We start from the raw sequence: 12221 nt of genomic DNA, 5'->3' as shown, positions 1-12221 counted from the left end.
AGCCCGTCTGTTTCTCGCCCTCTGTTTCAGCCCCTCTGTTTCTCGCCCTCTTTTTCTCGCCCGCTGTTTCTGCCCGTTTGTTTCTCGCCCTCTGTTTCAGCCCCTCTGTTTCAGCCCCTCTGATTCAGCCCCTCTGATTCAGCCCCTCTATTTCTCGTCCTCTGTTTCAGCCCCTCTGTTTCAGCCCCTCTGTTTCAGCCCCTCTGTTTCTCGCCCTCTGTTTCAGCCCCACTGTTTCTCGGCCTCTGTTTCAGCCCCTCTGTTTCTCGCCTTATGTTTTAGCCCCTCTGTTTCAGCCCCTCTGTTTCAGCTCCTCTGTTTCTCGCCCTCTGTTTCAGCCCCTCTGTTTCTCGCCCTCTGTTTCAGCCCCTCTGTTTCAGCCCCTCTGTTTCAGCCCCACTGTTTCTCGCCCTCTGTTTCAGCCCCTTTGTTTCTCGCCCTCTGTTTCAGCCCCTCTGTTTCATCCCCTCTGTTTCTCGCCCTCTGTTTCAGCCCCTCTGTTTCTCGCCTTCTGTTTCAGCCCCTCTGATTCAGCCCCTCTGTTTCAGCCCATATGATTCAGCCCCTCTGTTTCAGCCCCTCTGTTTCAGCCCCTCTGTTTCAGCACCTCTGTTTCATCCCCTCTGTTTCTCGCCCTCTGTTTCTCACCCTCTGTTTCTCGCCCTCTGTTTCAGCCCCTCTGTTTTTCGTCCTCTGTTTCAGCCCCTCTGTTTCAGCCCCTCTGTTTCTCGCCCTCTGTTTCAGCCCCACTGTTTCTCGGCCTCTGTTTCAGCCCCTCTGTTTCTCGCCTTATGTTTTAGCCCCTCTGTTTCAACCCCTCTGTTTCTCGCCCTCTGTTTCAGCCTCTCTGTTTCTCGCCCTCTGTTTCAGCCCCTCTCTTTCATCCCCTCTGTTTCAGCCCCTCTGTTTCAGCCCCTCTGTTTCTCGCCCTCTTTTTCAGCCCCTCTGTTTCTCGCCGTCTGTTTCAGCCCCTCTGTTTCTCGCCATCTGTTTCAGCTCCTCTGATTCCGCCCCTCTGTTTCAGCCCCTCTGATTCAGCCCCTCTGTTTCAACCCCTCTATTTCAGCCCCTCTGTTTCAGCCGCTCTGTTTCATCCCCTCTGTTTCTCGCCCTCTGTTTCTCACCCTCTGATTCTCGCCCTCTGTTTCAGCCCCTATGTTTCTCGCCCTATGTTTCAGCCCCTCTGGTTCAGCCCCTCTGTTTCAGCCCCTCTGTTTCTCACCCTCTGTTTCAGCCCCTCTGATTCAGCCCCTCTGATTCAGCCCCACTCATTCAGCCCTTCTGTTTCAGCCCCTTTGTTTCTCGCCCTCTGTTTCAGCCCCTCTGTTTCTCGCCCTCTGTTTCAGCCCCTCTGTTTCAGCCCCTCTGTTTCAGCCCGATTGTTTCAGCCACTCTGTTTCTCGCACTCTGTTTCAGCCCCTCTGTTACTCACCCTCTGTTTCAGCCCCTCTGATTCAGCCCCTCTGTTTCAGCCCCTCTGAATCAGCCCCTCTGATTCAGCCCCTCTGTTTCAGCCCCTCTGTTTCAGCCCCTCTGTTTCTCGCCCTCTTTTTCAGCCCCTCTGTTTCTCGCCCTCTGTTTCAGCCCCTCTGTTTCAGCCCCTCTGTTTCAGCCCCTCTGTTTCTCGCCCTCTGTTTCAGCCCCTCTGTTTATCGCCCTCTGTTTCTGCCCCTCTGTTTCTCGCCCTCTGTTTCAGCCCCTCTGTTTCTCGCTCTCTGTTTCAGCCCCTCTGTTTCATCCCCTCTGTTTCAGCCCCTCTATTTCAGCCCCTCTGTTTCAGCCCCTCTGTTTCAGCCCCTCTGATTCAGCCCCTCTGTTTCAGCCACTCTGAATCAGCCCCTCTGATTCAGCCCCTCCGTTTCAGCCCCTCTGTTTCAGCCCCTCTGTTTCTCGCCCTCTGTTTCAGCCCCTCTGTTTCTCGCCCTCTGTTTCAGCCCCTCTGATTCAGCCCCTCTGTTTCAGCCCCTCTGTTTCTCCCCCTCTGTTCCAGCCCCTCTGTTTCTGCCCCTCTCTTGCAGCCACTCTGTTTCAGCCCCTCTGATTCAGCCCCTCTGATTCAGCCCCACTCATTCAGCCCCTCTGTTTCAGCCCCTCTGTTTCAGCCCCTCTGTTTCTCGGCCTCTGTTTCAGCCCCTCTGTTTTTCGCCCTCTTTTTCAGCACCTCTGTTTCAGCCCGTCTGTTTCAGACACTCTGTTTCTCGCCCTCTGTTTCAGCCCCACTGTTTCTCGCCCACTGTTTCAGCCCCTCTGATTCAGCCCCTCTGTTTCAGCCCCTCTGAATCAGCCCCTCTGATTCAGCCCCTCTGTTTCAGCCCCTCTGTTTCAGCCCCTCTGTTTCTCGCCCTCTTTTTCAGCGCCTCTGTTTCTCGCCCTCTGTTTCAGCCCCTCTGTTTCAGCCCCTCTGTTTCAGCCGCTCTGTTTCAGCCCCTCTGTTTCTCGCCCTCTGTTTCAGCCCCTCTGTTTCTCGCCCGCTGTTTCAGCCTCTCTGTTTCTCGCCCTCTGTTTCAGCCCCTCTGTTTCATCCCCTCTGTTTCAGCCCCTCTGTTTCAGCCCCTCTGTTTCTCGCCCTCTGTTTCAGCCCCTCTGTTTCTCGCCGTCTGTTTCAGCCCCTCTGTTTCTTGCCCTCTGTTTCAGCTCCTCTGATTCAGCCCCACTGTTTCAGCCCCTCTGATTCAGCCCCTCTGTTTCAGCCCCTCTATTTCAGCCCCTCTGTTTCAGCCGCTCTGTTTCATCCCCTCTGTTTCTCGCCCTCTGTTTCTCACCCTCTGATTCTCGCCCTCTGTTTCAGCCCCTATGTTTCTCGCCCTCTGTTTCAGCCCCACTGTTTCAGCCCCTCTGTTTCAGGCCCTCTGTTTCTCACCCTCTGTTTCAGCCCCTCTGATTCAGCCCCTCTGATTCAGCCCCACTCATTCAGCCCTTCTGTTTCAGCCCCTCATTTTCTCGCCCTCTGTTTCAGCCCCTCTGTTTCAGCCCCTCTGTTTCAGTCCCTCTGTTTCTCGCCCACTGTTTCTCGCCCTCGGTTTCTGCCCCTCTGTTTCTCGCCCTCTGTTTCAGCCCCACTGTTTCTCGCCCTCTGTTTCAGCCCCTCTGTTTCAGCCCCTCTGTTTCAGCCCCTCTGTTTCAGCCCCTCTGTTTCTCGCCCTCTGTTTCAGCCCCTCTGTTTCTCGCCCTCTGCTTCAGCCTCTCTGTTTCTCACCCTCTCTTTCAGCCCCTCTGTTTCGCCCCTCTGTTTCAGCCCCTCTGTTTCAGCCCCTCTGTTTCTCGCCCTCTGTTTCAGCCCCTCTGTTTCTCGCCCTCTGTTTCAGCCCCTCTGTTTCTCGCCCTCTGTATCAGCCCCTCTGTTTCGGTCCTTCTGTTTCAGCCCCTCTGTTTCAGCCCCTCTGTTTCTCGCCCTCTGTTTCTCGCCTTCTGTTACTCCCCCTCTGTTTCAGCCCCTCTGTTTCAGCCCCTCTGATTCAGCCCCACTGATTCAACCCATCTGTTTCTCGCCCTCTGTTTCAGCCCCTCTGTTTCAGCCCCTCTGTTTCTCGCCCTCTGTTTCAGCCTCTCTGTTTCTCGCCCTCTGTTTCAGCCCCTCTGTTTCAGCCCCTCTGTTTCAGCCCCTCTGTTTCAGCCCCTCTGTTTCTCGCCCTCTGTTTCAGCCCCTCTGTTTCTCGCCCTCTGTATCAGCCCCTCTGTTTCAGCCCCTGTGTTTCAGCCCCTCTGTTTCTCGCCCTCTATTTCTCTCCCTCTGTTTCAGCCTCTGTGATTCAGCCCCTCTGATTCAGACCCTCTGATTCAGCCCCTCTGTTTCTCGCCATCTGTTTCAGCCCCTCTGATTCAGACCCTCTGATTCAGCCCCTCTGTTTCTCGCCCGCTGTTTCAGCCCCTCTGTTTCTCGCCCTCTGTTTCAGCCCCTCTATTTCTCGCCCTCTGTTTCAGCCCCTCTGTTTCAGCCCCTCTGTTTCAGCCCCTCTGTTTCTCGCGCTCTGTTTCACCCCCTCTGTTTCTCGCCCTCTGTTTCAGCCCCTCTGTTTTTCGCCCTCTATTTCAGCCCCTGTGTTTAAACCCCTCTGTTTCAGTCACTCTTTTTCTCGCCCTCTGTTTCAGCCCCTCTGTTTCTCGCCCTCTGTTTCAGCCCCTCTGTTTCTCGCCCTCTGTTCCAGCCCCTCTGTTTCAGCCCCTCTGTTTCAGCCCCTCTCTTTCTCGCCCTCTGTTTCAGCCCCTCTGTTTCTCGCCATCTGTTTCAGCCCATCTGTTTCTCGCCCTCTGTTTCAGCCTCTCTGTTTCTCGCCCTCTGTTTCAGCCCCTCTGTTTCAGCCCCTCTGATTCTCGCCCTCTGATTCAGCCCCTCTGTTTCTCGCCCTCTGTTTCAGCCCCTGTGATTCAGCCCCTCTCTTTCAGCCCCTCTGATTCAGCCCCTCTGTTTCAGCCCCTCTGATTCAGCCCCTCTGTTTCAGCCCCTCTGTTTCAGCCCGTCTGTTTCTCGCCCTCTGTTTCAGCCCCTCTCTTTCTCGCCCTCTGTTTCAGGCTCTCTGTTTCAGCCGGTCTGTTTCAGCCCCTCTGTTTCTCGCCCTCTGTTTCAGCCCCTCTGTTTCTCGCCCTCTGTTTCAGCCCCTGTGTTTAAACCCCTCTGTTTCAGCCCCTGTGTTTAAACACCTCTGTTTCAGTCCCTCTTTTTCTCGCCCTCTGTATCTCGCACTCTGTTTCAGCCCCTCTGTTTCTCGCTCTCTGTTTCAGCCCCTCTGTTTCAGCCCCTCTGTTTCAGCCCCTCTGTTTCAGCCCCTCTCTTTCTCGCCCTCTGATTCAGCCCCTCTGTTTCTCGCCCTCTGTTTCAGCCTCTCTGTTTCTCGCCCTCGGTTTCAGCCCCTCTGTTTCAGCCCCTCTGTTTCTCGCCCTCTGTTTCAGCCCCTCTGTTTCTCGCCCTCTGTTTCAGCCCCTCTGATTCAGCCCCTCTCTTTCAGCCCCTCTAATTCAGCCCCTCTGTTTCAGCCCCTCTGTTTCAGCCCCTCTGTTTCAGCCCCTCTGTTTCAGCCCGTCTGTTTCTCGCCCTCTGTTTCAGCCCCTCTGTTTCTCGCCCTCTTTTTCTCGCCCGCTGTTTCTGCCCGTTTGTTTCTCGCCCTCTGTTTCAGCCCCTCTGTTTCAGCCCCTCTGATTCAGCCCCTCTGATTCAGCCCCTCTATTTCTCGTCCTCTGTTTCAGCCCCTCTGTTTCAGCCCCTCTGTTTCTCGCCCTCTGTTTCAGCCCCACTGTTTCTCGGCCTCTGTTTCAGCCCCTCTGTTTCTCGCCTTATGTTTTAGCCCCTCTGTTTCAGCCCCTCTGTTTCAGCTCCTCTGTTTCTCGCCCTCTGTTTCAGCCCCTCTGTTTCTCGCCCTCTGTTTCAGCCCCTCTGTTTCAGCCCCTCTGTTTCAGCCCCACTGTTTCTCGCCCTCTGTTTCAGCCCCTTTGTTTCTCGCCCTCTGTTTCAGCCCCTCTGTTTCATCCCCTCTGTTTCTCGCCCTCTGTTTCAGCCCCTCTGTTTCTCGCCTTCTGTTTCAGCCCCTCTGATTCAGCCCCTCTGTTTCAGCCCCTCTGATTCAGCCCCTCTGTTTCAGCCCCTCTGTTTCAGCCCCTCTGTTTCAGCACCTCTGTTTCATCCCCTCTGTTTCTCGCCCTCTGTTTCTCACCCTCTGTTTCTCGCCCTCTGTTTCAGCCCCACTGTTTCTCGCCCTCTGTTTCAGCCCCTCTGTTTCAGCCCCTCTGTTTCAGCCCCTCTGATTCAGCCCCTCTGAATCAGCCCCTCTGATTCAGCCCTCTTTTTCAGCGCCTCTGTTCCTCGCCCTCTGTTTCAGCCCCTCTGTTTCAGCCCCTCTGTTTCAGCCGCTCTGTTTCAGCCCCTCTGTTTCTCGCCCTCTGTTTCAGCCCCTCTGTTTCTCGCCCGCTGTTTCAGCCTCTCTGTTTCTGGCCCTCTGTTTCAGCCCCTCTGTTTCATCCCCTCTGTTTCAGCCCCTCTGTTTCAGCCCCTCTGTTTCTCGCCCTCTGTTTCAGCCCCTCTGTTTCTCGCCCTCTTTTTCAGCCCCTCTGTTTCTCGCCCTCTGTTTCAGCCCCTCTGTTTCAGCCCCTCTGTTTCAGCCCCTCTGTTTCTCGCCCTCTGTTTCAGCCCCTCTGTTTGTCGCCCTCTGTTTCTGCCCCTCTGTTTCTCGCCCTCTGTTTCAGCCCCTCTGGTTCTCGCTCTCTGTTTCAGCCCCTCTGTTTCATCCCCGCTGTTTCAGCCCCTCTATTTCAGCCCCTCTGTTTCAGCCCCTCTGTTTCAGCCCCTCTGATTCAGCCCCTCTGTTTCAGCCACTCTGAATCAGCCCCTCTGATTCAGCCCCTCCGTTTCAGCCCCTCTGTTTCAGCCCCTCTGTTTCTCGCCCACTTTTTCAGCCCCTCTGTTTCTCGCCCTCTGTTTCAGCCCCTCTGATTCAGCCCCTCTGTTTCAGCCCCTCTGTTTCTCCCCCTCTGTTCCAGCCCCTCTGTTTCTGCCCCTCTCTTGCAGCCACTCTGTTTCAGCCCCTCTGATTCAGCCCCTCTGATTCAGCCCCACTCATTCAGCCCCTCTGTTTCAGCCCCTCTGTTCCTCGGCCTCTGTTTCAGCCCCTCTGTTTTTCGCCCTCTTTTTCAGCACCTCTGTTTCAGCCCGTCTGTTTCAGACACTCTGTTTCTCGCCCTCTGTTTCAGCCCCACTGTTTCTCGCCCACTGTTTCAGCCCCTCTGATTCAGCCCCTCTGTTTCAGCCCCTCTGAATCAGCCCCTCTGATTCAGCCCCTCTGTTTCAGCCCCTCTGTTTCAGCCCCTCTGTTTCTCGCCCTCTTTTTCAGCGCCTCTGTTCCTCGCCCTCTGTTTCAGCCCCTCTGTTTCAGCCCCTCTGTTTCAGCCGCTCTGTTTCAGCCCCTCTGTTTCTCGCCCTCTGTTTCAGCCCCTCTGTTTCTCGCCCGCTGTTTCAGCCTCTCTGTTTCTCGCCCTCTGTTTCAGCCCCTCTGTTTCATCCCCTCTGTTTCAGCCCCTCTGTTTCAGCCCCTCTGTTTCTCGCCCTCTGTTTCAGCCCCTCTGTTTCTCGCCGTCTGTTTCAGCCCCTCTGTTTCTTGCCCTCTGTTTCAGCTCCTCTGATTCAGCCCCACTGTTTCAGCCCCTCTGATTCAGCCCCTCTGTTTCAGCCCCTCTATTTCAGCCCCTCTGTTTCAGCCGCTCTGTTTCATCCCCTCTGTTTCTCGCCCTCTGTTTCTCACCCTCTGATTCTCGCCCTCTGTTTCAGCCCCTATGTTTCTCGCCCTCTGTTTCAGCCCCACTGTTTCAGCCCCTCTGTTTCAGGCCCTCTGTTTCTCACCCTCTGTTTCAGCCCCTCTGATTCAGCCCCTCTGATTCAGCCCCACTCATTCAGCCCTTCTGTTTCAGCCCCTCATTTTCTCGCCCTCTGTTTCAGCCCCTCTGTTTCAGCCCCTCTGTTTCAGTCCCTCTGTTTCTCGCCCACTGTTTCTCGCCCTCGGTTTCAGCCCCTCTGTTTCTCGCCCTCTGTTTCAGCCCCACTGTTTCTCGCCCTCTGTTTCAGCCCCTCTGTTTCAGCCCCTCTGTTTCAGCCCCTCTGTTTCAGCCCCTCTGTTTCTCGCCCTCTGTTTCAGCCCCTCTGTTTCTCGCCCTCTGCTTCAGCCTCTCTGATTCTCACCCTCTCTTTCAACCCCTCTGTTTCGCCCCTCTGTTTCAGCCCCTCTGTTTCAGCCCCTCTGTTTCTCGCCCTCTGTTTCAGCCCCTCTGTTTCTCGCCCTCTGTTTCAGCCCCTCTGTTTCTCGCCCTCTGTATCAGCCCCTCTGTTTCGGTCCTTCTGTTTCAGCCCCTCTGTTTCAGCCCCTCTGTTTCTCGCCCTCTGTTTCTCGCCTTCTGTTACTCCCCCTCTGTTTCAGCCCCTCTGTTTCAGCCCCTCTGATTCAGCCCCACTGATTCAACCCCTCTGTTTCTCGCCCTCTGTTTTAGCCCCTCTGTTTCAGCCCCTCTGTTTCTCGCCCTCTGTTTCAGCCTCTCTGTTTCTCGCCCTCTGTTTCAGCCCCTCTGTTTCAGCCCCTCTGTTTCAGCCCCTCTGTTTCAGCCCCTCTGTTTCTCGCCCTCTGTTTCAGCCCCTCTGTTTCTCGCCCTCTGTATCAGCCCCTCTGTTTCAGCCCCTGTGTTTCAGCCCCTCTGTTTCTCGCCCTCTATTTCTCTCCCTCTGTTTCAGCCCCTGTGATTCAGCCCCTCTGATTCAGACCCTCTGATTCAGCCCCTCTGTTTCTCGCCATCTGTTTCAGCCCCTCTGATTCAGACCCTCTGATTCAGCCCCTCTGTTTCTCGCCCGCTGTTTCAGCCCCTCTGTTTCTCGCCCTCTGTTTCAGCCCCTCTATTTCTCGCCCTCAGTTTCAGCCCCTCTGTTTCAGCCCCTCTGTTTCAGCCCCTCTGTTTCTCGCGCTCTGTTTCACCCCCTCTGTTTCTCGCCCTCTGTTTCAGCCCCTCTGTTTTTCGCCCTCTGTTTCAGCCCCTGTGTTTAAACCCCTCTGTTTCAGTCACTCTTTTTCTCGCCCTCTGTTTCAGCCCCTCTGTTTCTCGCCCTCTGTTTCAGCCCCTCTGTTTCTCGCCCTCTGTTCCAGCCCCTCTGTTTCAGCCCCTCTGTTTCAGCCCCTCTCTTTCTCGCCCTCTGTTTCAGCCCCTCTGTTTCTCGCCATCTGTTTCAGCCCATCTGTTTCTCGCCCTCTGTTTCAGCCTCTCTGTTTCTCGCCCTCTGTTTCAGCCCCTCTGTTTCAGCCCCTCTGATTCTCGCCCTCTGATTCAGCCCCTCTGTTTCTCGCCCTCTGTTTCAGCCCCTGTGATTCAGCCCCTCTCTTTCAGCCCCTCTGATTCAGCCCCTCTGTTTCAGCCCCTCTGATTCAGCCCCTCTGTTTCAGCCCCTCTGTTTCAGCCCGTCTGTTTCTCGCCCTCTGTTTCAGCCCCTCTCTTTCTCGCCCTCTGTTTCAGGCTCTCTGTTTCAGCCGGTCTGTTTCAGCCCCTCTGTTTCTCGCCCTCTGTTTCAGCCCCTCTGTTTCTCGCCCTCTGTTTCAGCCCCTCTGTTTCTCGCCCTCTGTTTCAGCCCCTGTGTTTAAACCCCTCTGTTTCAGTCCCTCTTTTTCTCGCCCTCTGTTTCTCGCACTCTGTTTCAGCCCCTCTGTTTCTCGCTCTCTGTTTCAGCCCCTCTGTTTCAGCCCCTCTGTTTCAGCCCCTCTGTTTCAGCCACTCTCTTTCTCGCCCTCTGATTCAGCCCCTCTGTTTCTCGCCCTCTGTTTCAGCCCATCTGTTTCTCGCCCTCTGTTTCAGCCTCTCTGTTTCTCGCCCTCGGTTTCAGCCCCTCTGTTTCAGCCCCTCTGTTTCTCGCCCTCTGTTTCAGCCCCTCTGTTTCTCGCCCTCTGTTTCAGCCCCTCTGATTCAGCCCCTCTCTTTCAGCCCCTCTAATTCAGCCCCTCTGTTTCAGCCCCTCTGTTTCAGCCCCTCTGTTTCAGCCCCTCTGTTTCAGCCCGTCTGTTTCTCGCCCTCTGTTTCAGCCCCTCTGTTTCTCGCCCTCTTTTTCTCGCCCGCTGTTTCTGCCCGTTTGTTTCTCGCCCTCTGTTTCAGCCCCTCTGTTTCAGCCCCTCTGATTCAGCCCCTCTGATTCAGCCCCTCTATTTCTCGTCCTCTGTTTCAGCCCCTCTGTTTCAGCCCCTCTGTTTCAGCCCCTCTGTTTCTCGCCCTCTGTTTCAGCCCCACTGTTTCTCGGCCTCTGTTTCAGCCCCTCTGTTTCTCGCCTTATGTTTTAGCCCCTCTGTTTCAGCCCCTCTGTTTCAGCTCCTCTGTTTCTCGCCCTCTGTTTCAGCCCCTCTGTTTCTCGCCTTCTGTTTCAGCCCCTCTGATTCAGCCCCTCTGTTTCAGCCCATATGATTCAGCCCCTCTGTTTCAGCCCCTCTGTTTCAGCCCCTCTGTTTCAGCACCTCTGTTTCATCCCCTCTGTTTCTCGCCCTCTGTTTCTCACCCTCTGTTTCTCGCCCTCTGTTTCAGCCCCTCTGTTTTTCGTCCTCTGTTTCAGCCCCTCTGTTTCAGCCCCTCTGTTTCTCGCCCTCTGTTTCAGCCCCACTGTTTCTCGGCCTCTGTTTCAGCCCCTCTGTTTCTCGCCTTATGTTTTAGCCCCTCTGTTTCAACCCCTCTGTTTCTCGCCCTCTGTTTCAGCCTCTCTGTTTCTCGCCCTCTGTTTCAGCCCCTCTCTTTCATCCCCTCTGTTTCAGCCCCTCTGTTTCAGCCCCTCTGTTTCTCGCCCTCTTTTTCAGCCCCTCTGTTTCTCGCCGTCTGTTTCAGCCCCTCTGTTTCTCGCCATCTGTTTCAGCTCCTCTGATTCCGCCCCTCTGTTTCAGCCCCTCTGATTCAGCCCCTCTGTTTCAACCCCTCTATTTCAGCCCCTCTGTTTCAGCCGCTCTGTTTCATCCCCTCTGTTTCTCGCCCTCTGTTTCTCACCCTCTGATTCTCGCCCTCTGTTTCAGCCCCTATGTTTCTCGCCCTATGTTTCAGCCCCTCTGGTTCAGCCCCTCTGTTTCAGCCCCTCTGTTTCTCACCCTCTGTTTCAGCCCCTCTGATTCAGCCCCTCTGATTCAGCCCCACTCATTCAGCCCTTCTGTTTCAGCCCCTTTGTTTCTCGCCCTCTGTTTCAGCCCCTCTGTTTCTCGCCCTCTGTTTCAGCCCCTCTGTTTCAGCCCCTCTGTTTCAGCCCGATTGTTTCAGCCACTCTGTTTCTCGCACTCTGTTTCAGCCCCTCTGTTACTCACCCTCTGTTTCAGCCCCTCTGATTCAGCCCCTCTGTTTCAGCCCCTCTGAATCAGCCCCTCTGATTCAGCCCCTCTGTTTCAGCCCCTCTGTTTCAGCCCCTCTGTTTCTCGCCCTCTTTTTCAGCCCCTCTGTTTCTCGCCCTCTGTTTCAGCCCCTCTGTTTCAGCCCCTCTGTTTCAGCCCCTCTGTTTCTCGCCCTCTGTTTCAGCCCCTCTGTTTATCGCCCTCTGTTTCTGCCCCTCTGTTTCTCGCCCTCTGTTTCAGCCCCTCTGTTTCTCGCTCTCTGTTTCAGCCCCTCTGTTTCATCCCCTCTGTTTCAGCCCCTCTATTTCAGCCCCTCTGTTTCAGCCCCTCTGTTTCAGCCCCTCTGATTCAGCCCCTCTGTTTCAGCCACTCTGAATCAGCCCCTCTGATTCAGCCCCTCCGTTTCAGCCCCTCTGTTTCAGCCCCTCTGTTTCTCGCCCTCTGTTTCAGCCCCTCTGTTTCTCGCCCTCTGTTTCAGCCCCTCTGATTCAGCCCCTCTGTTTCAGCCCCTCTGTTTCTCCCCCTCTGTTCCAGCCCCTCTGTTTCTGCCCCTCTCTTGCAGCCACTCTGTTTCAGCCCCTCTGATTCAGCCCCTCTGATTCAGCCCCACTCATTCAGCCCCTCTGTTTCAGCCCCTCTGTTTCAGCCCCTCTGTTTCTCGGCCTCTGTTTCATCCCCTCTGTTTTTCGCCCTCTTTTTCAGCACCTCTGTTTCAGCCCGTCTGTTTCAGACACTCTGTTTCTCGCCCTCTGTTTCAGCCCCACTGTTTCTCGCCCACTGTTTCAGCCCCTCTGATTCAGCCCCTCTGTTTCAGCCCCTCTGAATCAGCCCCTCTGATTCAGCCCCTCTGTTTCAGCCCCTCTGTTTCAGCCCCTCTGTTTCTCGCCCTCTTTTTCAGCGCCTCTGTTTCTCGCCCTCTGTTTCAGCCCCTCTGTTTCAGCCCCTCTGTTTCAGCCGCTCTGTTTCAGCCCCTCTGTTTCTCGCCCTCTGTTTCAGCCCCTCTGTTTCTCGCCCGCTGTTTCAGCCTCTCTGTTTCTCGCCCTCTGTTTCAGCCCCTCTGTTTCATCCCCTCTGTTTCAGCCCCTCTGTTTCAGCCCCTCTGTTTCTCGCCCTCTGTTTCAGCCCCTCTGTTTCTCGCCGTCTGTTTCAGCCCCTCTGTTTCTTGCCCTCTGTTTCAGCTCCTCTGATTCAGCCCCACTGTTTCAGCCCCTCTGATTCAGCCCCTCTGTTTCAGCCCCTCTATTTCAGCCCCTCTGTTTCAGCCGCTCTGTTTCATCCCCTCTGTTTCTCGCCCTCTGTTTCTCACCCTCTGATTCTCGCCCTCTGTTTCAGCCCCTATGTTTCTCGCCCTCTGTTTCAGCCCCACTGTTTCAGCCCCTCTGTTTCAGGCCCTCTGTTTCTCACCCTCTGTTTCAG

Source organism: Chiloscyllium punctatum, chromosome 22, assembly GCF_047496795.1.
Source record: "Chiloscyllium punctatum isolate Juve2018m chromosome 22, sChiPun1.3, whole genome shotgun sequence".
NCBI classification, from domain to species: Eukaryota; Metazoa; Chordata; class Chondrichthyes; order Orectolobiformes; family Hemiscylliidae; genus Chiloscyllium; species Chiloscyllium punctatum.
Note: the sequence above shows the minus strand (reverse complement) of the source record.